Source organism: Podarcis bocagei (genome assembly GCF_964188305.1).
Source record: "Podarcis bocagei genome assembly, chromosome: 6".
Classification (NCBI taxonomy): Eukaryota; Metazoa; Chordata; class Lepidosauria; order Squamata; family Lacertidae; genus Podarcis; species Podarcis bocagei.
This window is the reverse complement of record NC_138130.1, coordinates 83,220,624-83,248,620: the sequence shown is the minus strand read 5'-3', so window position 1 is coordinate 83,248,620 and position 27,997 is coordinate 83,220,624. Positions and strand designations below refer to the sequence as shown.

At 43.6% G+C, this 27,997-nt stretch overlaps 1 protein-coding gene and 1 long non-coding RNA gene across 7 annotated transcripts in view; one reads left to right on the top strand and one right to left on the bottom strand.

Moving 5' to 3' along the window:
* The window catches only part of LOC308589144, a 165,243-nt gene that overhangs the window by 85,259 nt on the left and 51,987 nt on the right, over positions 1-27,997 (top strand). The gene's annotated exons all lie outside the window — the stretch shown is intronic.
* The window catches only part of SPATA13 (spermatogenesis associated 13), a 102,743-nt gene that overhangs the window by 70,917 nt on the left and 3,829 nt on the right, over positions 1-27,997 (bottom strand). The window contains exon 1 of one of the 6 annotated variants that reach the window (XM_081197872.1): positions 9,738-10,089. The exons of 2 other annotated variants lie outside the window; for them this stretch is intronic. The gene's annotated coding sequence lies outside the window, so the exon portion shown is untranslated. Of the gene's footprint in view, positions 1-9,737; positions 10,090-27,997 lie in introns of those variants that run through there. 3 more of the 6 variants (XM_081197877.1, XM_081197875.1, XM_081197876.1) reach the window with 3 other exon arrangements.

The following is a 27,997-nucleotide window of genomic DNA, read 5'->3' as shown; positions in this document are numbered from 1 at the left end:
GGAGACACCTAGCCTGGTCGTCCTAGGGGATTTTAACATCCATGCCGACACGACCTTACAAGGGGCCGCTCGGGACTTCGTGGAAAGCATGGCCTCCATGGGGCTGTCCCTGAATAAGTCTGGCCCAACCCATAGCCGTGGACATGCCTTGGACCTGGTGTTTACCTCTATGGATGTTGGTGATCTGACACTAAGTAAAAGCGAAATGAAAGAAGTGCCATGGTCAGATCACTTCCTGGTGCAACTGGACTTCTCTGCGACCCATCCCCTCTGCAGGGAGGTGGGACCAATTCGGATGGTCCGCCCCCGCCACTTAATGGATCCAAATGGTTTCCAGAGAGTGGTAGGGGATGCTTTATCCCATGTTGATGGCCTTTCAGCCGATTCCCTGGTGGCCCGCTGGAATGTGGAGTTAACCAGGGCTATTGACTGTTTGGCTCCGAAGCGCCCTCTCCGATTGCATGGAGCCCGGACAGCCCCGTGGTTTTCCACGGATCTGAGGGCAATGAAACAATCGTTGAGACGGCTAGAGCGCCGGTGGCGGATAACTCATTCCGAATCTGACCGGACACAGGTTAGAGCTCAACGTCGAGCCTACCAAGTGGCGATAGCGACGGCGAAGAAGAATTTCTTCACCGCCTCTATTGCATCTGCAGAAAACAGCAGCAGGAGACTTTTTCAGGTGGTTCACAATTTAGCGGAACCACCTGCAACATCGGGGCCCAGTACGGGCCACATGTTCTCCTGCAATGATTTTGCAAAGTTTTTTGCAGATAAAATCGCCCAGATTCGGGAAGAAGTAGACTCCACCGTGGGAGCAGGGCCGGGGCGGGAGAGTGCTAGAGTTCTGTCTAGTCAAGTTGAGTGGGATCAATTTCAATCTGTTACCTCCGAGGATGTGGACAGGCTGCTTGGACGAGTGAAACCAACCACCTGTCTCCTGGATCCTTGCCCATCCTGGCTTATAAAAGCTAGCCGGGAAGGACTGGGCGATGGGCTTCGTGGGGTGGTGAATGCTTCCCTCCGTGAGGGAGCCTTCCCAGACCCGCTGAAAGAGGCGGTTATTAAACCGCTTCTTAAAAAACCATCTTTAGATGCGGCCACGATGGCCAACTATCGCCCAGTCTCAAATCTTCCATTCCTGGGCAAGGTGATTGAGCGAGTGGTTGCTGAACAACTCCAGGCACGCCTGGAAGAAGCGGACCATTTGGATCCCTTCCAGTCGGGATTCAGGCCTCATCATGGGACTGAAACTGCCTTGGTCGCACTGGTTGATGATCTCCGGCGGGCTAGGGACAAAGGTGAGAGCTATTTCCTAGTTCTGCTGGATCTCTCAGCGGCGTTTGATACCATCGACCATAGCATCCTTCTGGACCGTCTTGAGGGGCTGGGAGCTGGGGGCACTGTTATACAGTGGTTCCGCTCCTTCCTCCTGGGCCGTGTTCAGAAAGTGGTGGTGGGGGATGAGTGTTCAGACCCTTGGGCCCTCACTTGTGGGGTGCCTCAGGGTTCTGTCCTCTCCCCCATGCTTTTTAACATCTATATGAAGCCGCTGGGAGAGATCATCAGGAGGTTTGGGCTGGGTGTTCATCAGTATGCGGATGACACCCAGCTCTACCTCTCTTTTAAATCAGAACCAGTGAAGGCGGTGAAGGTCCTGTGTGAGTGTCTGGAGGCGGTTGGAGGATGGATGGCGGCTAACAGATTGAGGTTGAATCCTGACAAGACAGAAGTACTGTTTTTGGGGGACAGGAGGCGGGCAGGTGTGGAGGATTCCCTGGTCCTGAATGGGGTAACTGTGCCCCTGAAGGACCAGGTGCGCAGCCTGGGAGTCATTTTGGACTCACAGCTGTCCATGGAGGCACAGGTCAAATCTGTGTCCAGGGCAGCTGTTTACCAGCTCCATCTGGTACGTAGGCTGAGACCCTATCTGCCTGCGGACTGTCTCGCCAGAGTGGTGCATGCTCTGGTTATCTCCCGCTTGGACTACTGCAATGCGCTCTATGTGGGGCTACCTTTGAAGGTGACGCGGAAACTACAACTAATCCAGAATGCGGCAGCTAGACTGGTGACTGGGAGCGGCCGCCGAGACCATATAACACCGGTCTTGAAAGACCTGCATTGGCTCCCAGTACGTTTCCGAGCACAATTCAAAGTGTTGGTGTTGACCTTTAAAGCCCTAAACGGCCTCGGTCCAGTATACCTGAAGGAGCGTCTCCACCCCCATCAGTCTGCCCGGACGCTGAGGTCCAGCGCCGAGGGCCTTCTGGCGGTTCCCTCACTGCGAGAAGCAAAGCTACAGGGAACCAGGCAGAGGGCCTTCTCGGTAGTGGCGCCCGCCCTGTGGAACGCCCTTCCAGCAGATGTCAAAGCGATAAACAACTATCTGACATTCAGGAGACATCTTAAGGCAGCCCTGTTCAGGGAAGTTTTTAACGTGTGACATTTTACTTTATTTTTGGTTTTTATGGAAGCCGCCCAGAGTGGCTGGGGAGGCCCAGCCAGATGGGCGGGGTATAAATAATAAATTATTATTATTATTATATTCTTTCTTTTCTTTCCCATTACTCTCTCACTGATTGAATACACACACATCCCTCCACTGTCAGAGGCAATATGCCTCTGAATACCAGTTTCTGGGAATCACAAGTAGGTAAAGTGCTATTTGACATAGTTGCTGCTTGTAGGCTTCCCATGGGCAACTGGTTGGCCAAGAACAAGGTGATCTTGGACTAGAAAGGTCTTTGGTCTGACCTCCTTATGTTTCCCTAATGGCAATGCAAACAGCCTTTCAGCATTAAATCTGAAAATACAGTGGAAGCTCGGGTTGCGGACGTAATCCGTGACGGAGAAACGTCTGCAACCCGCAGCGTTCGTAACCTGCAGTGCTGCGTCTGCGCACGCACGTGACACTATTTGGCGCTTCTGTGCATGTGCGAGCAGCGAAACCCGGAAGTAACCCTTTCCGGTACTTCCGGGTTTCCAGTGGTCCATAACCTGAAAAGCATCTGTAACCCGAGGTACCACTGTATGTTGTCAACATTGTACTAAACACCCAAAACGGTACTAAAACAACATAGTTTGAATGATTCACACTGAAAATTTGAGTTAGCTTTATCTACGTTTTTGTAAACCACGCTTCTCATTGCATGTTGCGTTGTACAGATTGTGACAGCAAGATCCTTTTAACTGGGGAGACCAGCATTTGAACAGCTAGTGATTATACACACTAGTACAGCAGGACACAGAACTATTACACAGCATTAAAGTGGGCAAAGAGAAAAGGGAAAGAGCTGGAAACAATTAATCTACATGACATCTTCCCCAGCTCTGTTGGTGGGACTCTCTGTGACTGACATATAGAAAATTAGTCTGCATTAGCTGTTTTGCATTTGGTTTGCACCTGACTGTGCTGTTGATAACTGTTAATAGTCCATACCATGCTGTGTCCTTTCTACTGTATCAAAACTTTCTCTATACAAGTTATCCCCTATCAGATACCTTCATACAATGTCTCTCATGCCTGTTTGGGCCTACATCTTAGAGCAGGAGTCCCCCACAAGGTGCCCAAGAAGTGTGTGTGTGACCAGATTTAATTCTGTGAAATGGGTATTTTATGGTGCCCACAAGAGTTTATTAGATGTACTCAACCATTCTTTCTCCACTTTTTCTTTTTTTTAACTCTACATGGACAAGTCAGCCCATACAACATCTACTACTAGAAGACACCTAACTCCTTATAGTGGTGTAAACTAGAGTTCCCCGGGATTTGGGGGGGGCAAGTCATATGCCTAAAATGAGCTTTAAATGTATGCTGTCGGATGGAATGTTAAGAACCAATGTTCATATATAGTATATACATATGGGAAAATATTTCATGCTTGTTTGCTTGTTTGTTTAAATCATAGCTTTATGGTGCTGAATTGGTTCATACCTGCCCAACTTAGTAATTAATTGTACCACAGCCCTGAAGGACAGGAAATCTTGTGAACATGCTGTCTGTATCTGACATCAGATGTAGGAGGACGCCTACTTCTCAGATGGGCTTGGCATGTTTCTACTGCTGCACATGAATGATATTTCAGACTGTACTGGGCGTCAAAAGACAAAGTAGTTTCTTTTTTTCCAGGGTTCTTCTCTTTTCTCTGATCAGTGAAAATGGGTAGAACAGTAAAAAAATTACCATACTTTTTGCTCTATAAGACTCACTTTTTCACTCCTAAAAAGTAGGGGGAAATGTGTGTGCATCTTAAGGAGCGAATGCAGGCTGCGCAGCTATCCCAGAAGCCAGAACAGCAAGAGGGATTGCTGCTTTCACTGCACAGTGATCCCTCTTGATGTTCTGGCTTCTGAGATTCAGAATATTTTTTTTCTTGTTTTCCTCCTCCAAAAACTAGGTGCGTCTTGTGGTCTGGTGTGTCTTATAGAGCGAAAAATACGGTACTTAGCAGAGGTATAGGCCATAGGGAGGATTGTAGCTCAGTTGAAAAGTGTCTGTTGAGTCGGTAGAGCATGAGACTCTTTATCTCAGGGTTGTGGATTTGAGCCTCTTATTGGGTGAAATATTCCTCCATTGCAGAGTGGGACTAGATGATGCTTCCAACTCTACAATTCTATGTCTATGTCTATGCTTTGAATGCAGAGGTTTCCAGGTTCACTCCCCAGCATCTTCAGGTGAGCATGAGAGAAAACTCTGTCAAATCCTGGAGAGCCAACTGCCAGTCAGTGCAGGCAGTACTGAGCCAGATTAACCAATGGTCTGTCACCCTATGAGGCAGCTTCATATGTTCCTATGATGGTTCCCATGGGATAAAAGAGAGAAGGTGGCCTGTGAATCTCTGGGTATTTTTAAGACTGAACTTCACATGGGAAAGTATAGGCAGAACGTTGATGCTCTTTTAAAAATATATATATACAGTACTACATTTTCTTTATAATTACTGCCAGAATCAGAGTATAAATAAGTCTGAAGTGTAGAAAAGCCGCCAGAAGCTCATTTTTATTTTAGGGAAACCAGTGTGAATTTTGCATTAGGCGTTTTAAAAAAGAGTTGAAAACAACCCCACACGCACAAGCTTTTGTTTTATAAGTTGAAGCATTCATTTGAAGCTAGGTGGGGACCTTTTAAAAACACTACAAGGAGCCGGATATACACGGCTTGAGCCATTAAAATGTTATTAAAGGCAGCAGGGTCCAATTTAGTTCTCAACGAAATGCCTGACACAGCTGGGCAGTGGCGGTTCAGTGGAGTCAAGCAAAAAAGGTAGGGAAAAGTGATCCCTTATTACTGCACTGTGTGCTGATTCAGGTGTTACTCGTAGGTGTGACAGGTTGATTAATCTTACAAAAATTGGACTTTTTTCACCTTATGCTGACAGATCAACGATTAGAATATGTTTTTGTGTATGGATAACCACATAGATTGCTAAGATCAATTAAACCTCATCACCACAGTATTTAAGAGTTTGTCTGTACCAGTGCTTTTTTTGAACGTGCAGCACAATCCTGTGCATATTTGTTGGAGAATTTTTTTAACCAATAAGCAGTTGATCGTTTTTATTTATTTTAAAATTTAATTTAAAAGCAAGTCACACTGTCCAGTGGGACTTACTATTCAGTGTGTATGTTTACAATTGTAGGCCTAATTCCCCTTTTCTTCCTGTTTCTATGGTGGGTCTGCACCAATGTCTAGCGTTGCATTTTGTCCCAGTAGAATCATAGAAAGATACGTGTTGGAAGGGACCCTAGTCCAACGCCCTATAATGCAGGAATATGCACCCACATGGGGATCAAACCCATGACCTTGGCATTGTCAGCACTATGCTCTAACCAGCTGAGCTAACCGGCAAGTCAATTACCTAAGCATTCCAGCCCTGGTCTCTACACATTTTCCTTATATGTGCAGGCCACCTCTTGGCCAAGAGCTATTTTTTTGAGATGTTAGTTCTTTGGAAAATAAAACCATACATCTAATGTTAGCACAGAGATAAAAGGTTGTATCTGATTATTCCTATGGAGGAAAGTCAAGTGTTGAGAACAATGTTGTGATAGCCATGCGCATCAACAGGATTATCCTAAGGGAGAGCAAACAATGCCCCCTCTTCCTGTACTCAAGGGACACAGTGACATTTTTCTGAGACACAAGTCAGATTCATAGGGGAGGAGAGGCAACACAGCTTCTTGGTTAGGAGGAGAGAAAGCTTCCTCAACCTTGAGGCCATGTTCATGTTTAGAGAAACAGGGGCTGAGGAGATTTGAAAAGTAGGCCTGATTTGTAAGCAGGCTCTCTCCCCTCCCAGTTATTAAATAATGAGCAGTAATGAACTGCTCTTCATCTTATAAAGGTGTGGTGATCTCTAACTTTTCACCCATCCATCGCTTACAAGAACTGTTGTGTGTGAAGACTAGTCCTGAGTCTATCTGATCCTAGCTGTACAAGGCAGGTGTTGTTTGGATAGCGATAAAGCTAAATTAGAATCTTAGGGCTTATCCATACTTACCTTTCCTCCAAACCACATCCTGCATTTCCAAGCACTCTGTTTTTCACTCTAGAGCTTTCCCTGCGAAAACCTGCTCTTTACCTCTTGAATCGGAGCAAATGGCAATCTGTGGAGAACCTGAATTGCCATGCGTTGCAGTTTGAACAGGGGATTTTTTTTGGGGGGGCGGGACTCTGGGGTTAAAAGAAAGAGTGCTGAGACACAAAGCTTTACAGTGTGGACCTGTGCCTGGGATAACTGATGGAGTGTACAAGTCGGGTACTTCTTGGAACATATTCTGTAGCAAGCAGAGGCAAGGCATATCTATGCTACTGGAGAAAGTTCTAACTACACCTCATTTAGCCAATCCCCAAGCCTCTTCTTGCCTGCCTTTCACAGAGGCTGATACTGGGAATTTCTGTTCTTCACTGGGAATGAAGAGGCCTTTGTGGTAACATGTAGGCTGCCTCACCCCTCACTAATACCTTATTCATGTCAACCAGGGATGGGGAATTTGTGGCCCTGCAGATGCTGTTAAGGCTACAACTCCCATAATCTCTGACCATTTGCCATAATGGCAGTGGCTGATGGGAACTCGAGTCCAACAACGTCTGAAGAATCATAGGTTTCCCACCCCTGATCTAAAAGAATACTCCTGGCAAAATCTTTTTCTGCACAAAATTAGTATCCTAATGATTTCAGTAAGGCAAATAGATTCAAGCCAAATATAAATCAATAGATAAGGTCTTAAACACAGTACAGTAATGTGTCTTCTTGGCAGCACATTCCTCCAGGCTCTGATAAAGTGAAAAGGTAGTACATTATGGAGCATAACGAACGCACCCAGCTTTGGTTGTTGATAGCAAGGGAAAAGAAACTGGGCCCAATTTGAAAGCTACATTGCTCACAGGATTTCTGATATCCTGAATAAATTGGATGCAAGAATTACAGTAGACCCAAACAGCCTAACATTGTATAGCCTGCCAACAATTGCACAGGAGATCACCTAAGGTCTAACTGGCCTTGGCAGGTTTGCTGGAGTTATACTTTCACATGGATAAACTGTTCCTGAACAATTTCTACAAAGCAAGCTTTCATTTACCATCATGCCTTATGCCAACTAACATATGTGAAACCACTAAAATTTCAAAATAATGCTCTGTGGTCTCTGTCATGATGTCTTTTAAGGAACCACAGTAGAAAGCAGGAGAGGTGAGAAGTAATCTGGAGGCCCAACCTCCGTCTCTAAGAGGTCTCTAAGAGAAAGGCGAGAGAACAGCTCCTGCCAATTTCATCAGGCCTCTATTTTGTTTGTTTGTTTAATTAGTTGTATACTGCAATTTCATTTTTAAAATATCAAAGTGGTTTACAATAATTATACATGCACACACACTAAAAGCACACACATAAAATTAAAAACCTAGGATCTGTGGCAATTCAGGCAAGGAGCCGCTGTGTCTTCGTCCTGTTCATCAACTTAAGAATTCACAAGAGAACTACCCAAAAGCACATGAGCACTGTCTGCCCCATCACTCAATTTCTCTTATGTGGGGAGCTTGACCATGGAGAAATAATATTGCAATTCACAGAATTAGCTGGGAACATTTACCAGTCTTGCCCTGCTAGCTGTTCTGTTTTATTGGGAGCAGGACCAATTAAAAATCATGAGGGCCTTGCACCAAAAGATATTCTGGCACCCCTTACCTCCAACATGCCATACACTTGAGAGAAACAGGGTCAAATACATTATCTCTGCTCCCAACTTGCATATGTTCATGTTGTGTCAGCAAGGGCCTATACAAATTGAACTGTACATATAGCGCACATGTGCCTGGAAAAGCAGGATGCCTGGTTGCATGGATTACATCTCAAGCTTTTAATAAAGATTTTCAGTTATTTCTTGGGACACATGAGCCCTGCTTAATGGTACAGAGGCTGCATATGCACTTTACATTTAAAGTACATTCCCACCCCCATTCCTGGAAACTGTAGTCCACCCCTCACAGAGCTACAGTGACAACCCTTAGCAAACTACAGTCCCAGAGCAGTGTGTCCCTTAAATGTATGATGTGTACCTGATCTAAACAGAAAGCTCAGCTAAGAGCTGTGAAGAAGGAAGGAGCAGACAGGTGGGTGGGAGGAGTTAGAGGGATAGAAGAGAGACTATTGAATGGATCTGCCCTGTTTTAAAACTCAGCAACATGTTTAAACAATGTTCTTATGTTCCCCTATACTTTGTTGTTCATCAGCCAATCCATTCTCCCCACTTCACTAATTTAACACCACATGAAACGTGAATGTCAAAGGAGAAGTGGGAATACTGGGCATGTACATTATCAGTGCTTGCCTAACACACAGGTGGTGTGTTCAGTTTTTATCAAGTAGGTACAGTACATACAGATAATCCACATCATAAATATTCAGTCATCCAAATCCTATGTTATTCATGATGATAAAATTTGCACAAATCGCTTTCCGCCCATTCATCCTATGGCCATGAAATCAAGGTAATCTTGAGTAAATAACACTCTCCTCGTGTAATTGAACATGCCATTTAGTTTTTTTAGAAGTTACTAGAGACATTGCACCCTAATCCTGAATACATTAACTAAACACCTTGACTGCCTCAGATTCATTAACACTGGAGGAGTTTGTGTGTGTGTCAAATTGTTACTCCCAAATAAGTGAGTACTGTACTGCAATGGCATTGTAGCCACAGGCACCCAGACATACATACAAATCCATATATCTCGTATATCCATAAATTCCGAACTTTGGAAGATTTCAAACTGCATCAATGATCAAAATTAAGCATCTGGACCCGAATACACCACTGCAAGCTAAGTCTGCTTCAGTCTTTTAAAACCTCTTCCCGGTTTGTTGGCTTGTTTTTTAAATAAAACTTGTATTTGTTGTAAAGATTCAGCACCCGCACAACACACCTTCCCTCGAGCCCTGCTAACTGAGCACACGAAGACTTGCTTTCCAGTGAGCGCCCTCGGGCTTTCAGTTTTTATCCGTCTCCGCTGTAGATGCAGCAGCAAGCACAAGCACACTATTGCAACAGATCTTTTAAAAAGCTCTACGCGTTTGGGTGCAAAAGCACCCGGCTGATGCAGCTTGATCGCCACACTCAAACCACGACTCGTGCCACCGTGAGCCCACTTCGCCTTTTAAACGGCTGCAACACACTTCCAGAGAACAGGAGAAAAGCAAAAAAAAAGTTAGAGGAGGGCAAACACCACAGTCCTCTCTTACCTGTCTGTGGAGAAGGCAGGGAAAACCCCAGGCACCTGCAAGTTCCTCACAGCAATACGGAACGGATCCCGAATTATTTCCTCCCCAGCAGCATATCAATAAAAGTTACTGTTTCAGCCTCTCCTCTCCCCCGCAAGCCCTAAACCACCAGCTAAGCTTTCGGGTCCTGTGACTAATATTTACCCTTCCTAAGCCTGGGCGAAGTGCAGTCGGTATCTCGAGCTTTTTAAATGGATTCTGAGTACGGAGTGCACCTCGCTGTTTCCAGCAGCCAGTCTCCTCCGCCAATCAGTGGCCTCGGAGCCGACCTCTCCTCCCTCTTTCGCTCCCAGTCCTGCCTCCCTCGCCTCGCTCCAGTGTAGGCGGCGGCAGGACTGGGAACGGAGTGTGAAAGCACGAAACGGGCACGCTTCTCAATTTTGTTGTCCTCCCTCTGCCATCTTAAGACTTGCAGCCTTCTTTCCTTCAGGAATCATAGACCCAGTTCCCGTAATTTGTCGGCATAGTAACCACCCCTGGGTTGTTTTGGTTCCCCTCGCCTTCTTTTTTTTGTATGAACACGATGGAAAGGAAGAACGCCTCGGCCTGTAGCAGTCTGTAGCTACATGCAAAACATAATGAAATAAAAGGCACAATTCTGAGAACTGCAGGAGGCGAGGCCAGGCCAACCTCCCAATTATTTTCTGTGGGGAAAAGGGATCCTGAGGTGTCTTTCACATTCTCCTCCGCCCCAGCCTAATGAGGGGGCAGAGACGACAGACATAGAGAACCCCACATCCCTATCCTGGAATTGGAGAGGGCATTACTCTCCCAAATTCCAGAATCATGCCAAATATTTTATTTTAATTATTTTTGCCTTTCTTTACAGGCACACCTTCCTACTTCAGAATACCAATACCAATTGTATTGTTTATAGGCCACCACAACCCAAAACTCGGAAGTTGGCAGAACATCCAGTACAATTATAACAACGTCAATACTCCCCTTACCAATTTTTATTTTCCTCATGAGGGGAAGGGTAGGTTCTAAGAAATAATAATAATCCTCCCACAGGGAAACTTTGGGTTCTCAAATTTCATCGGCTCCCTGTGTGACACTAATTCACCCCCCCCACACACACACACCTCTTGCTCTTGCTTTTACATCATTGTTGTGGTACCTCCTGTGGCGCTGGCACCCAGTGCGGCTGATCTGGTCATGCTACCCCAAAATCACTTCTGCTCCCCACTCTCTACAAGTGTTGTATTTTAAACTAATAAATATTGGGTCATATCCAGTGGTGGTTTTGTCATACTGCAAAGTGCTTCCACTCAAGCACTTTTTGCTCATCCTTCCTGCCTACGGAAGCCCACTGCACCATATTCCATATTGTTTCAGTGGGTCTCCCTGCCCTCAGGAGGAGCTTTTCATGGAGTGGGGTTCAGCAGGTAAAAAGTACAGTGGTACCTCGCAAGACGAAAGCCTCGCAAGACGAAAAACGCGCAAGACGAAAGAGTTTTCCGTTTTTTGAGTCGTTCCGCAAGACGAATTTCCCTATGGGCTTGCTTCGCAAGAAGAAACGTCTTGCGAGTTCTTGCGAGTTTGTTTCCTTTTTCTTAAAGCCGCTAAGCCGTTAATAGCCGCTAAGCCGTTAAACCGCTAATAGCCGTGCTTCGCAAGACGAAAAAACCGCAAGACAAAGAGACTCGTCTTGCGAGGCACCACTGTATCAGTGAAAATTGGGTGCCTACATGGCGCAAGTAGAAGTGCTTTCTGTGAAGGCAAAGCCACCATTGAACACAGCCCACTAAGTATAAACTTTAGAAACAGACTACAAAAGAAAACAGAATAAGCACCAGCAGATAAAACCAAGTTCATCAGTCAAATTCATCTGATTCAGAGAAGAATACATGTCAACTCTTAAAATGTCATGCTGAAATATGTTTTAATCATGAAAATCAAGTTTGTGCGAAAGTATAATGAAATTTGGAACCCATTTATACAAAATAGAGCAGGTTAACATTTGTAACTGTTAACTGTTAACAATTGTTATTATGATACATAACTGTCAACGTTTTCCTTTTTTTAAGGGAAATTCCCTTATTCCAAATAGGATTCCTTGCAAGAAAAGGGAAAAGTTGACAACTATGTTGTGGTGGAATATAGCCTTTTTCCTTTTTCTTCACTTTAAGGCACTTTGTGTTGGATTTAAATTTAAAAGAGAAAGTCAAATTTGTTGTCTGTGCTTTTCCAAAATCACCATTATACTCACAGTTAAGATGAAAAGTGGGTTTATCCTTTCCCCCCACACAGATTCCTCCTGAGGGTGGCTTGATTTATTCCCCATAGCGTGGTATTTTTTCCTAATCCACGCTGGCGAATGTAAGTATGAAAGCGGATATGTGTGCATGTATGCGGCTGTTCTTCTCAACTAGTTAATGTGAAGATCAGAATGTGATCTTATACATACTTTTTTAGCTGCTTAGGAAGACTGTGTCCCTAACCACTTTACATTCATCCTCAGAATTTAGTCATCTTTGGCCCAAGTGCAATATAATTTGCAAACCTAAATAGGGTAATCTCCTGCACCTATTGTGGGGTGGTGCCCACAAATTTTTGTGATGACGCTGGATGCTAAAAACAGTCAATTCAGTTTTGGAATAGTGCCACATGAACTCAGTCATTCAGGGTAATATTCTTAAACCCAATTTGGCTTAACAGATTTCTGCCAATCTCCACAAATGACTTCAAGTGTGTAACAAACCATTGAATCCTTGTGGATGCAGAGAGGACAGGTCTCAAAAATGGACAACGCAAAAATATGTGCCATGTTTTCTCATGTATAATGGGACCTTTTTTTCCTTGAGCAAAAAAAGCAAGCAGATTAGTTTCTTTTCAACGGCAGGATGGCTGGTGGATACAACAGCATTTACAAAAACAGAGTACATTTTCCTGGATTAAAATGGGCAGCATACTCTTATGCCCATTCTAGACCTGTTCTCACCTTCCCTCCAGGTGTTGACTCAACATGAGGGAGAGGGAAAGGGGTGGTGTTTGCTAACCTGCATATTCTCATATGAAGAACTTTTTTTCAGCTGGAACGCACCAGAACTCAGTTCCAGCACATCTCAGGTGGGCACCATTGCCATTATAAGGGAACAATGGAGCCATTCATGGTGAGTTCCGGCACCTCTTTTTCTAGAAAAATAGCACTGCTCATATTTCTTTTGCTAAGACCCATCTTCCCTGCTGCCTTCCCTCCACATAAACTTATTTTTTAATATAGTTTACTTTGGTTACTGCAGCTTTTGCCAACCTTGGCCTCCCCATTTTGGCAAAGACTGCCTTATAAGGTGATTGGGCACACCACTAAGTGTACTGTTGGCACAACCCTATTCTCCAGCCATCTTGAGTGACCAAGAGACATCTATTCATATAAACTAGCATATGCAAATATGTACCATAGGAACTTTATGGTGCCTAGCAAGACCCCTGCTTCTGGGATTTTCCAGTTACTTGGGCTGGGGCTTGGATGAACGTGAAGAATCCTAGCATAATCATATGGGATGATGTTTCAGCCCATATATGGGCAGACTGCAGCCTCCATGCTGCACAGGATTTTCCTGGCATGTATTGAGGCACCTCGTGGGCACAGAATCTACCTGCATTACAATGTGCAGTCACCTATAAAGATGATTCAAATACGAAGCACATTATTTTTTTGCGTGACATACATCCGGCACTTGTGCGGCACACCCTCAGGAAACACTGGGGTACAGGTAGGGTGCTATCAGAGGTATAAAGCACAAATGATGCAAATCTCTGCAGTTCATTCTGGATACTCATTTGTGCTTTTAAGCATCTCAGCTAGTCAGAACATTCTGTCCACCCTGCAATAACCATTTCCTTTTTCTCTCTCAATTAAGCCTTCCTCTCACCAAATGTAAGTATTTGAAGAAAAGTTGCCAGCTCCTGTTTGACGCATCCATCTGTCATGCAGATATGTGAGTGCTTCCAAGGAATGAAGGGCTAAAATTATACTGCTGCTAGATCACTTTCAGATTCGGATTAAAGCCATTTGCCTTTGTAAAAGGTGTCAAGTGTGTTTGATGATGTGAATGGGTGTAATTACATACTAGTGGTCACTGCAGGTAGAATCAGTTGTTGAAAGGTGTAGTTGGTAGAAGTCTGAGCTGCGAGTTTGGAATCCCTCTTTATTATGTGGGCATTAGACAGTGGTAGGAAAGCCACTATCTCTCAGACCTTATCGACCCCTTCCATCCGCAGTATGGGGATTATATAAGCCTATCTTGCAGAGTTGTAACAATAATTATTAAGATAATGTATGTGAAGCTCCAAACTACAAGAAAGAAGATTCCACCCACCTAAACATTAGGAAGAACTTCCTGACAGTAAGAGCTGTTCGACAGTGGAATTTGCTGCCAAGGAGTGTGGTGGAGTCTCCTTCTTTGGAGGTCTTTAAGCAGAGGCTTGACAACCATATGTCAGGAGTGCTCTGATGGTGTTTCCTGCTTGGCAGGGGGTTGGACTCGATGACCCTTGTGGTCTCTTCCAACTCTATGATTCTATGAAATATTCCAAGTGCTATGCTAGTATCATTATAACAACTTCATAATCTTCCTTTAGTCCACCATTTATTAGGTGGGCATGATCTAAGGAGTTAAACAGTTTTGAGTTCCATTGAGGTCAAGGAAAAAGACTAGGAACTGGTGTAGCTAGTGGCTAAAAGATCAACTTATGAATCAGGAGCTTCTCCTTTGCTACTCACCCTGGCCCATGAATTTATTTCGGGCAGTCATTGCGCAGGTGCAAATTACAGCGCATGCGCAGATTAGAACTTCAGTGAATTGGAGTTTGGTGTAGGGAAACAAATTAGGTTTCGAGTGAATATATCCCTACCCTCTCCCTGGTTTGTACAGCAATGCAAGAATGTGAGTTGAAATGCAGCAGGTGAGGGAGTGCGTTTTGAGCCACTAAAGTGTACATAGCCCAAGTGAGGCAACAACTGCAACTCCTCTGACTCGTATTTTATAAGATACTACTAGGTCTGCTTAACACACCATTCCTAGTGAAAAATACATACCGGGAATGTGCTCAATGTTAGTTTTGCTTATCTAGAGCAGGTTTCAACCAAAATATTGTACTTATGGATGTTTACTTTCTTCTTATGAGCACCTATGGGCGTAGCCAAGGGGGGCAGGGAGGGGCAGCTGCCTCCCCATCAATAAACATCAATAAAAATACATAGCTAACTGAGGTTCTGCCTCCATCCTAACAAAAGGCCTGCCCCCCCAACAAAAATCATGGCTTCACTTGTGATAACCAAAGAATAAAATATCAGTAAGAATCTACTGACCAGTTGTGGAAGCCTTTCATGAAATCTGGTGAGGAAAGATGTTTGTACGTATATCTATATGTTCTAAAATTTACAGCTTGCAGGACTGCATCAAATTCCTTTTTAAATAGAAAAACTTTATCTTATAAACATATTGCAATAAGTTAGAATACATTCAGTATTTAAATATAAGATTTAACATATCTTGAGTACTTGCAGGACCGAATCAATTCTTATAAAATCCCAAGAGGCCAAAAATATTGCAAGCGCCATCCTTCCATGTTGTTCTTATTGAATGTTGGGCATTGCTTTGGGGGCCTTTGGGCCAAAAACCATAGTAAATACAAACAACATTCACAGTGCAACCATGTCAAACTTTCCCCACTTTCACATTTTGCCTAGTTAATAGAAGGACGGTACAAAAGTGAACTGCAAAAGCAGCACATGCCTATAGGCTGTATGGTTCTGTGCCACTGCCAATTAAAAAACATGCTTGAGGGGTTGCTAAACTCAGGTCAGGGGAGTTGATGACACTCAGGCAATTAAGTTATTACTTTCTGATTACAATGTCCTTACTGTGTTTAGATTCACTACCAGGCTCAAACACTTTTATGGAGGTTCAAATGACTGATGGCCAGAATGATGGTCTGTCCTACGATTTCTTGTTATTTTATATTATGTTTTGTGCCAAGTTGTTAATGTTTCTTGAAAGTTTAAACCTTTTCGGTTGACTAATAAACTAAACTAAACCAAGATTGAAAATTGTATATGTCATGAGTAAAACACTTTTATGTGCTTAATCTTAGCACTGAAATTAATGGGGCTTTGGTTTAAAAAAACCCCTAAACATTTTTTAAATACACTAGCTAGTGCTTATAAGCAGCTGCCCAAAGAAGCATGTCCAAATAGGAAAGGTAGACCTAAATGGACAGTCTTCTTTGCATTGTCATGAATTCAAGCAAGCAACGTATTTGGTCAAAGCTCACAGAACACGGCTGATGGTGTTTCTTAGGCTCTTTTGTATTAAGGAACAAAAGAAGTAGAAGATTTCCTGGCTACTCCTAGCTCTCTTTTTTTAACGGCTATATTAGCATAGTGAATTAATTCTCATATGGTTTCTATACTTTTTCAACAAGTGCGTCAGAACTATAATTAACATTTTATCAGGTCAGCAAATGTAAATCCCACATCACTAATAGCCAAAGAGAAAAGTCAAGGAGAAAAGAATGATGTATGGACAGCCAGACCAAGACAATACTAGCACTGAGTATGAAAAAAGAGTGGGGATATATGAATGCAATTAAAAGGTAATGGCTGCAATCCAGATCCCCATATGCTTCCATGCTGGCTTTCCCAAATGGTGCTCTAGGAGCCCCCAGGGCTCTTTCCCATTCTGTTGCCAGCAAAGAGGAAGTCTGTCTTGCAGGCATGGGGATGCTTATTTGGATTGTGGCCAATGCCTTTAATATCTGAACAATGGTTTCATCAATCCAAACTGTACACTTAGAACCAGATTAATCAAAAACATTTTACCATGTAGTAGTTTGAAGTAGATGGGATTTAAACATATGCTAAGTGCTTGGTGAATCACAGATATAGAAATTAATGGGAATATTTATCAGACACAAACCCACACAAAGTCTTAGGAATATATGAATTCCGCTTTATAAATCTTCTAAATAATGTTGCCTTATAGATCCTACAGGCTGCATAAAGTCCAAATATCTGTGTCTCTCTGCAATGGGCTGGGGAAACCCAGCCAGATGGGTGGAGTATAAATAAATTTATTATTATTATTATTATTAACACTTCCCAATACGTAGGTAATTGGTCCACTGGTACCCCAGCTAGTCCCAGATAAGGAAGTCACACATCAGATAGTTAACTCTTTATTGGCAAGAGAAACACAGCAGCTTCCACAGTGCTTCAGATAAACAAAGTGCTTCTAACCTCTAGGCATCCATCCACAGGTCTGGGCCCTATGGAGCAGTTGCAGCGGCAGAGGGTCCCTCACCTCCTCTGGCTTTTATACCATCCTCTGATGGGTTGCATACCCAAAACTTAAGACTTCTCTTTTCAAGCTCCTCCTGGTTCTAGGAGACAGTGGGGCAGTAGAAGGTGGGAAATTTACTGACCTGTCCCTCACTTGAACCAACTCTCCTTCTTCCACCACATCCTCCACCTGGGACTGCCCTGACTCTCCTACCTGCATTGGCTCCTGCATCAAACCCCATAAATTACTGGGCCCTTCTCCTGGGTCACTCCCTGGGTCCCTTGCCTCCGCCACACACGTCAAAGCCCTGCCAATCTCTGACAACTGGCATTCAAAGCCCAATCCTACATTCAGCATGAGGCCCCCTCCATGCCAGGAAGCTCCTCACTGCAGTGGTCAACAGGTGGACACATGTCCTCTCTTGTCCTTCCACCCCACATCTTATAAAAGTCTGCTATTGGCACATGGGTGGGTAAGTGAGACCTCACACACAGAGCAGGGAGAGAGGCAGGAAGAGACACAGAGGAATCCACAGAGGAAATGGAAGCAGTGTTATGGCTGGAGGAGTGCGTAGCAGTGAGGTGGTATTGTGCCCATGGCAACTGTTCTACAGTGACTTTAACTCTACAAATACAGTACAAAATACAGCAATAAAACTGAGAAGATTAAACTATTCAACAAGGTAAAAGAATCCCATAATTGAAAGTGTCTGGGCAAATTTTTAAAGAGTTTTAACCTGGCACCAGAAATAATACAATATCGGTGCCAGGCGTATCTCTCATAGGAGGGCATTTCACATTTAAATGTTAAAAAGAATGGAACACTGCAGGAACCTGCAGCTCAAGTCACATGTGTCTGAGTAGAAACCCTGCAATTTCTGCTTTTGGAAAGCAGGTAGCCTCACTTCAGCAGAGGCTTGAGGCATGTGCATTCCGTTTTAGTTTGTGATTTATTTAACTTAATGCGTTAACACTCCCTTTTCCATGGCATGAATCCAATGAAGAAGGCAATTGCCTACCAAAGTTTACACACCTCAAGAACAAACAAGCTCCCTTTAAAGTGTGTTGTCCCCCCCACTGTGGTTCACTTCCTCCTATTATGGCTTAACACCAGCTCTTCTGGATCATATCCCATGAAAGAGTTAACTGCTATATGGGCACAACTTTGCACCACTCAGCAACCAACTGTGAAATGGCTTCAGGCCACAGTTCTGCAAATGAGAACATATTCTGATGATGTAATGCTTGTAACTTGATAACCTGCTGCCAGGAAGGTTTGCTCCCAGCATTTTCTGGGCAACAAAGGGAGCCAAACCTGTTCCTCCCAGACTTCTTTGTGCAGCTTTAAGTAAGGTTGGTTGCATCAGTATTTGAAGAAAAACAGTTATTTGCCCCAGGAATCTTAAATTTCTTAAGTACAAGCACAATCATTCTTATTTTATTTTATGCGTGTGCCACCAACAAAACAACACTGTCATTATTATACCTGGCAGTAATTAAGTGCCAACAAAGAATACTTCAGCAGAGGATAAAAAGAGTTCACACAAAATGTGAAAATGAAAATGCCAACATTACAGATGTTCAGCTCTTTCATCTCACACTTTCCACTTTCATGGGAAGAGATGTCCTCATCCTAAGTTTCTTATTCCTGTCAATAAATTTAGCGCTGAAATATATAATTTTAATGACCTGTTGCAGAAATTCTAGTCCTAGGTATTTAGGGGTGGTTGTATTTTCATTTTAAGGAAAGCAATTGTTACTCATGTGACTTAAATGGCACAATCCATCGTGCTCTCTTCTATTAACTGCAACTTCTATTAATTTTAATGATGCTTGCGCAGAAAATTGCAATGGACTGTGCCCTTCATAAATAACAATTAATTTTAATTGCTACTTCTGCTGTTTTACTTTTCTAATGTTTTACACATTTACTTGTTTCCACTGTATTATTTTACACCAACCTGAGAGTTTCTACTGAAGGGTAGCATGAGAACGTCCTAAATAAATAAACAACACAGGATAAATGAGTTAATTACACTTTACATTGTTCTTGAAAGTAGCAAATGGGCCTTCATACCTAATTTAGCACCGTTCTGTAAAATCACTGAACACTCTAAACTTTCTAAAGTCAACATGAGAATGCTGATCTTGTTCACGTTTACTTGGATGTTCTACCATGTTTAATAGGGCTTAAAGGTAAAGGTAAAGGGATGCCTGACCATTACGTCCAGTCGTGGCCAACTCTGGGGTTGTGACGCTCATCTCGCTTTATTGGCCAAGGGAGCCGGCGTACAGCTTCCGGGTCATGTGGCCAGCATGACTAAGCCACTTCTGGCAAACCAGAGCAGCGCACAGAAACACCATTTACCTTCCTGCCAGAGCGGTACCTATTTATCTACTTGCACTTTGATGTGCTTTCAAACTGCTAGGTTGGCAGGAGCAGGGAACGAGCAACGGGAGCTCACCCCGTCACGGGGATTCAAACCACTGACCTTCTGATCGGCAAGTCCTAGGCTCTGTGGTTTAACCCACAGCGCCACCCGATCCCTTAATAGGGCTTACTTCCAAGTACAGTGGTACCTTAGGTTACATACGCTTCAGGTTACAGACTCCGCTAACCCAGAAATAGTGCTTCAGGTTAAGAACTTTGCTTCAGGATGAGAACAGAAATCATGGTCCAGCGGCGCGGCGGCAGCAGGAGGCCCCATTAGCTAAAGTGGTGCTTCAGGTTAAGAACAGTTTCAGGTTAAGAACGGACCTCCAGAAAGAATTAAGTACTTAACCCAAGCTACCACTGTAAATGTGTGTAAAATCGCCATCTGAGTTAAATATGTAGTAGCTGAGGCATTCAGAAAACGTCTGCCTTCCATAACACTTGCCAATGCAGGCAAGCAGCATAGAAAGATCTCTCCTGAATCAAACCAAAGGACCATTTCAACCAACATCCTGTTCACAGGGTGACCAACCTCATGTCTATGAGAAGCCTGCAAGCAGGACCTGAGTGCAGCAGTGCTCTCTCCACTTGTGATTCCCAGCAACTGGTGTTCAGAGATACATGGAGGGACACGTGTTCCCAGGGACTCCGTGGTGGCGAGAGAAAAGAGAGAACGCATTAGCCCTGCTAGTGAGCACAGTCATCAAACAGGACCTGATGACAGCATCCAAACAGCAGAACCTGTGTTTACTTTGGCTTGCTAAAGGCTTAAGGGCAAAGTCTGAAGGGTGCTTTAAAAAACACCTCTGCAACCCCCACTCTAGCAATGCAACTGTGTTAATAATTAAATAACTGTACCCAAGAGCTGCTTTGGGAAGCACCTGTTTTATTTTTTTGCTACCTTTTTAAATGGTATATGCAATTGCTGAACAAGCGGTTGCTTTTCACTTCCCAATAGAACCTGCAAAATACCTGTTTTGGCAGGGGTGTTGTGGGAGAAATTCTATAATGTAAAAGGCTCCCTGGAGTGTGTGTTTCTGACCAAGGGCTGCTTCTCTGCATGATCTGTGCAGAGGAACTCATTGTACCCTCCTCATGCTCTTGCAGGAACCCTTTTCATGAAAATTAAGCCACCCAATGCAAGACTTGGCCTTGCCGCTGCAGTGTCCCCATGTGGAGCAAGGAGAGCGGCCACAGCACTATAGTACAAAGCTGCATATAGATAAAGGGTTTGCAATCCCTGGAATCTCCTGTGAAAAAATATCCAGCAGGCAATGTGAAAGACCTCTCTCTTTGTCTGAGATCTTGAGGAGCCTCTGCCCATCAGGTACTGGGATAGACGGAAAAGCAGGTACTGGGCAAGAGCCTGGTAGGATGTCGGATGTGAGAGAGCCTTTAGGATTGCATCTGAAAATACTGCATGCATTAGGGCCATCTTGAAGGATTTGAACCTTTAAAGAAATGAAAGTCACCCAAATCCTGGAAATTACCTAGCTGCTCCATTTGACTTGGTTTGCTTGTGAAAGTCATGTTTTAGCCAAGAATTACATGTAAGTTTCATCCTAGAGATTCGATTTGCTAATGGAATGTGAGAGTTGTCTGGACTCTTCACAAAGAGAAAATCCCCTTTTATTCTTCTGGAACATTCATGCTCTGGGGCTCTTGCCCAGTTGGCCTTAGAAGTGGTAGGACCTGTTTGTGTTTTGTTTCGCTGGTGGGTTGTAATGTCTTCTTTTGCCAGTAAGTCCGTACTGCGACTGAAACCAGCCACCGCAAAGCTGCTTTTTTTCAGATTGCGTGTTTTGCCAGGAAGATCCTGCTGTGATCCATTATTACCTTATGAGGGCCGTATCATTTGTTTAAAAATGTTCTTCCTTACTAGGATCCTTCCTAAACTGGGGTCAAACCATAGGCCCTTTCAAATGGCTCAAGCAGAAGATTCAAGCATTTGTGTGATGGAAGCTAAAAAATTTTTTTGGGGGTGGTCTCCTTCTCAGTGAGAAGGGCTCATCTTCAGTAGGACTTCCCCAAGTGAATTGAGATACATCCCAAAATGAGACATGCGTCAGTCAGAATGCACTCCCAGGCGAGTCCCGTGACCTGCACTTCACTCTCGTCCCCCCCTCCCAAGTGATTTTTTTGGGTCTAGATCCTGCATGGCCCTGAAAAAGCGCAGTTTTCAGGGAAAGAGTGCAGCACAGACTGGCAGTGGCAACTTCTGGGCAATCTCAATAGTGCTGAAAAGCAAAGGCAATACTGTGGAGGGATTTGGGGCCAATGCAGAACATATATTTGTAAGACTGAGGCTGAACAAATTGTATGAATGTACATGTATCTGGGAGGTTAGACTTATACAAACAGTAACGTAAATTTGCTATTCCCTGCCCCACAATAAGAGTCATGTTCAGGAGTGTATCACTACTACAGGTCCCTATCACTTTAAGAGGCCTGACACTAGTAGAGAATTTTAAATAGGGAGCGACTAATCATTTCCTACAAATTCCAAACAGTTTTTAATTCCCTTTTTAGTTTTCTTTGTATTCAATTCAAAAATTACGGTATTTTTTGCCCATCCATTTGAAATGCGTCTATGCTGCTTTTCAATGCATGTTTACAAAGCGGTGTACAAAAATAATAAAAATTCAACTAAAATGATTTTTAAATATAAATACTACTGTCTGGTTCAACTAATATTACAATTGCCCTTCAGTGGAGCTTTCAGGGCAGTTTACAGAATCAAGATAGAATATTCTAATGAATATCACCACTGAAATATTTATTTTGCAGATTATTTCAACACCTTCACTTCACCAAGCACTAGTAGTAGATATATTGGTATGACCATAGCATTGAAGGAACAGAAGTACTTTGCATAATTCACATTCCATGTTTTGCAAATACTTATTTGATAGGGAGGTAGTCAGCTGGGGACATGGCATTCTCTGTGGAGAGCCCTCATCTTGGGAATTCAAAAGCCAACTTAGTCCATCAGAGATCTGTTCTGTGGATTCTTCAGCTGCCTACGTGGTGTACTTTTATGAGTGGTACAACAGCCTCAGGCTATGCAAGTGTCATAGACACATAAACTTTTGAGGAACTCCTAAAGTATCGGTTTAAATTACTCTTCTTGCTCAACCTTGAAGGATGGATTTGTCTTGAAAGTTAATGTGCAAAAAGGGAATGAAAACTCTACCGTTTGCTGATCAGGCTTCTATTGTATTCTGCCCTTTGTGAATTTATATTAAGAACGTAAGAGGAGCCTGATGGATTGGGCCAATGGCCCACCTAGTCCAGCCCCCTCTTCTCACAGTGGCCAATCAGATGCCTGTGGAAAGCTTGTAAGCAGGATTCGAGCGACAGATCACTCTCTCCTCCTATTGAAAAGCAGTATAGAAATTATTGTAAAAATCAATCAATCAAAAGAAGAAATGGCTTTTGGAATTTAATGTGCAGAAAGCTGAGGTACGATTCACAAGGCTGCAGTCTAGTAGTGCGTAAACCCCATTGCACACTGTAAGATTTATGAGAAAACATGGATAGGAATGCACTGTTAAAGGCTTCATTTGTCTAAAGACAAGTTCATCCAAAGTAGGGGTGGGGAACTTCAGATGTGAGGATCTCTGCCGGTCCTCAAAACTCTCCCCAGGCCTCACCCCTCACTGGTGCAGCTTCTCACCCCAAGTGTTGTTGCCTGGCTAGAATGGATAGCTGAACCCGATTAATGCCTCTTGCATCTCTAAAGAATGTACACTCTTGAGCAAAAGCAGAGTGTGGACAGTTTGGTCCTCCTGATTACAGCCATTGAGATTCCTCCCTTGAGCTCAGCCCTGCTTGGCACAGCCCTGGAAGGCAGCCAACAATATTAATCTTGCATGCCCTCCTTGCTTGTCAGCAGAGCATTCTAGCTATGTACATGCAGCACATTAGTAGCCTGACCATCTGGAAAGTCATGCCAGGAGCAGTGGAAGGTGGATGGGTAAGCACTAATACATGGCTAATAGCTCTGCACATGATACACGTTTTGCTGAGATGTTGTGTGGGTGTTGATGCCCCATCAAGCATACCAAAATAACTGCAGACAAAGAGAATTGCAGAGACATTTCTCTCTCCAAACAGACAGCATGCATACACTTTGATCAGGCTTTTCGGGGCACAAAAACTGCTTCAGAAGTAAATATTAATTCAAAGAAATGTTTTTGAGAAAGTGAAAGAAGTCTAAATGAAGAGCACAATTAATGTGAAGACTCACAGTGAACACTAAAAAGATACCTAATCAAAAGTGGGAAAGTTGCATTGACCACTGACTTCTCCTGAAACCTGCCTTTTTTGTGTTCCCCTGGAATTTGACTTTGGACCATGACCTGGCCTGGCCTTTCTGATTGTCCTTGTGATTGGCTTTGGGACAGCTGGCTTCAGGGTCACATGAAACAGGACAATATGCAGAGGGTCCCTGGTTTAATCCTTGACATTTCTAGTTAAATATCAAGCAATAAGTGATGTCAAACCCCTGAGCCATGGAGACAACCTGTTGCCAGTCAGAATAGATAATTCTAGCAGAAAGACAAATAGTTTGAATTACTGTATCTGTTTAATTTATATATTTGAAGGGTTTTCACTCTTCAGCCAAAAAGGCTTCCAAGGCAGCATACGTTAAGATCATAACAAGAAGATGGCCCCTGCCTGCCAGGTTGCAACATAGCCCACTCTTTATCCTAAGAACTCAGAGAGGGGCAGAAGCAATTAAAATCTGAATAGTTCCAATACTATCAAAAGAACAAATACCGTATTTTTCGCCCTATAGGACGCACCTATTTTTTGGGGGGGGGAATAAAGGGGGGGAAATTATTTTTTTTCCCCAGGCACGGGGCTGGGGTGGGGGGAGCCTGAGCTTCCCCCGACCCCAGCCCCCAGAACATGCAGCTCTCCGCAAGCCGTGGGAGCCCAGGCCAGGCTCCCATGGCTTGCGGAGAGCTGCGCGAAGCTAAGCCTGGGCGCGCTGCGCCTCCCCGCTGTCCCCCGAGCTTGCGGGGCTGGTGGCGGGGAGAAGCACGCTTCTCCCCACCGCCAGCCTCCAAACCAGGTCCCCTGAGCTTGTGGGGCTGGCAGTGGGGCTCTCCTGAAGCCTGGTGCGCACTGACCCCTCTCGCTCTCCAGGCTTCGGCAAAAGCCTGCATTCGCCCCATAGGACGCACACACATTACCCCTTCATTTTTGGAGGGGAAAAAGTGCGTCCTATAGGGCGAAAAATACGGTAAAAAAACCCATGACAAATCCTCAAAATTACCATGTATAAGAATAGTTTGGAGCCACGCATGGACTCATTTATGGGACTGATGTCCAACAAAAGCCTAAACTATTTTAAGACCTTAACTGGTGCTGAAATGACAAAAAAAGAGACAACATATATGAATGCCCAATATTATAAGCAGGTAAATATACTCCTGTATTTAAGTGTAATGTATATCATCATCTGTCAGCAATGTCCTTGTACACAGGAAAAACAGACCAATGCATCCAAATTTGACATGAAAATGGCAACATTCATAAGCTAGTAGAACAACATTTTTCAATCTACCTGGGCACTCTGCTGCTGAACATGAAGTGGTCATACTCAAGCAAAAGAATTTCAAAGGGACACTTCAGGGTGAGAATGCAAATTTACAATCAATCAAGAAGTTAAACTATTCATCTTGGCCTGAACAGAGAAGCAAGTTTTCCACTATAAATGTTAACTAAATCAGCAAAGCAATCACGCTTTCTTAAGGGGTCACTTTCTGTGTTTTGCATGCATTCTACCTCTGGTTCAATTGTCACGGTCTGTAATTCTTGCATTTCATTTTCCCCTGATCTCACTGCTTACCACGCCTACTGTTGCTTGCCACAATTTATATACTTCTGATTGATTGTGGATCTGATTGGCTGTGTCGTCTAGGGAAGTTTATGCCAGAAAGTTCAGCCTTTAAGGAGTCAAATGACTCTTTATTGTTTTTAGTGCAACAGTCTAACATGGCTCAGCCTCTGGATATTATTATGTTATCAGATTTCTGTTAATAGAACTATCACTATGGGTTTGGCTTAAGGTAATGCCTGGCCATAATCTTGGACTTGGCAATAGAATGTTAATAGCCTGAGATATTCAGGTGCTATCTCTCAATGGGAACTAATTGTTAGAAGATTGCTTCTTGATATGAACACAAGAGCCCTGAGGGATCAGACCAAAGCCTTATTTTAGTCCAGCATTCTGCTTCCACAGTGGCCAACCAGATGCCTATGGGAAGCCCAAAAGCAAGAAATGAGTGCAACAGGACTCTGCTGCTAAGTGTTCCCTAACGGAGGACCACTCTGCAGTGTGTGTGTGTGTGTGTGTGCGCGCGCGCGCAATCAAAGAAGGTGGCCATAGGAACATAGGAAGCTGCCTTATACAGAATCAAAATATTGGTCCACCTAGTCCCAGTATTGTTTATCTTACCTGGCAGTGGCTCTTCAGAGCTTCAATCAGGGGCCTCTCCCAGCCCTATCTGTAGTGGCTGTGCCACACTGGCCCCAGAAAAAGAGTAATCTGTGAGGCTAACCTAAGACACACTGTTTGTGAAATTCTGCAAGCTTCTGAGTTACACAGAGCTCTTCTGCAGGGAGCACATGATATGAGTAAATTGTGGATATTTATTTAAGCGAAGGCTAAAGGTAAAGGACCCCTGGCAGTTAAGTCAAGTCACAAATGACTATGGGGTTGCGGCGCTCATCTTGCTTTATAGGCCGGGGGGAGCCAGCGTTTGTCTGCAGACAGTTTTTCCGGGTCATGTGGCCAGCATGACTAAGCCACTTCTGGCACAACGGAACAGCAAAACCAGAGCAGCACATGGAAACACCGTTTACCTTCCCACCGGAGTGGAACCTATTTATCTACTTGCACTTTTTTGGCATGCTTTCGAACTGCTAGGCTACCTATTATTAATTAGTGTGATAAGTGTGTATGGTGTAATATTGTATAACATAAGCAAAGGATACCGTAACTCCTGCTGTGAGGAGTACACAATCTAGCCTAAAGCCAGCATAGTGAAACACAGTTCACACCTGCTGCTCATCATAGAAATGTACTGAACACATATTCACTCATGTTATAGTTTGCTCCATGTTTACTTTCCATTTTATTATTTCCTTCTGAGGGGTACCCGATTACACTGTTTGCTTATGCAGTTCTTTTATCACCTTTAAATGACTAAAGGTGAGTTCAAACAACATGAGACATACTTCAGTGTGAATGGCTAGTGCATGCTGTTTAATCTCTGATGGTTTTTAAAGCTGCCATTTGTCAGAATTTGTTAGTACACAGGCCACCAATCAGATGCCCAAGCCATACATGCAAGTCACTGTACATATACCCAAGTAACAGGAAGTGCTTCTGGAAACTGCATACTGTACAGTCAGTGATCTCCTTCACTGCTCTACCAAGAGACTATGGCATCTTTAAGTAAGTAAAGGTAAAGGGACCCCTGACCATTAGGTCCAGTCGTCGTACTACCCTGCTCAGCAGCTGTTGGGCAGGAAGCTGTATTGCAGTGGGCAAACTACAATCCCCACCATTTTTTTGTAGAAAGCCATGAAAATTAAATTGGTTTTAAAACTTACATAAATTTACCGCAATTGTGGTATTTGTAAGATGGGGCACTGCTGCTTTGCTGCTCTCCCAGCTATGGCGGTAGTAGCAACTTTTAGTCTGAGCAACATAGACTTGCAATTTCAAGAGTATGCTACATTTTCTCTAATTCTTCTGTTTCTTTCAAATTTTCTTATTTGTTATACATTTTTTAAAAAATACTGCAAATCTCCAGCTCTTAATGCGAGTTATTTTATTCTCATCATACCCTGATCTAAAAGGCAGCATATATCTTACAAAGACAAACTCATTAAAACAGTTCTGCTTTCTTAAGCACCATATTTCATTAGTAGGAAACTTTAGACTTGTTTTACAAATATCTCTTGATGTTTGCATGAAAGGAAACATCTAACCTACAGACTGAGTAAAAAATAATTTATAGGAAGCCTGGGGCACTTTGATGGGATGACTTTCCCCACTGGAAGAATTATTAGTGCCAGATAACCTTGTTTGCTCTAGATCTGTTGAAATGTACATTTATGGCAATGAAGTCAGTTCAGATGGAGGCAGGGCCTGATCCTCAAAGAGTGGTATAAATAATCTCCAGACTTTGCCACACATCTGGCTGTACTCACCAACGGAGCAAAACTGAGTAGGAAGCCACTTCACACTGCACAAAAAAGAAAAACACTGTTTCCTTAGGGCAGAACCACACATTTAAATATGGTTCTATTACTTTCCCCAAAGAATCACGGGAATGGTAGTTTCCCCTCACAGTGCTACAATTCCCAGCACCCGTAACAAACTCCAGTTCCCAGAATACTTTGGGGGGAAAGTCCTGTGTTTTAAATGTGCATTGGATGTGCCTCAAATGTATCTAGTGGATCTTTGGAGTCCCATCC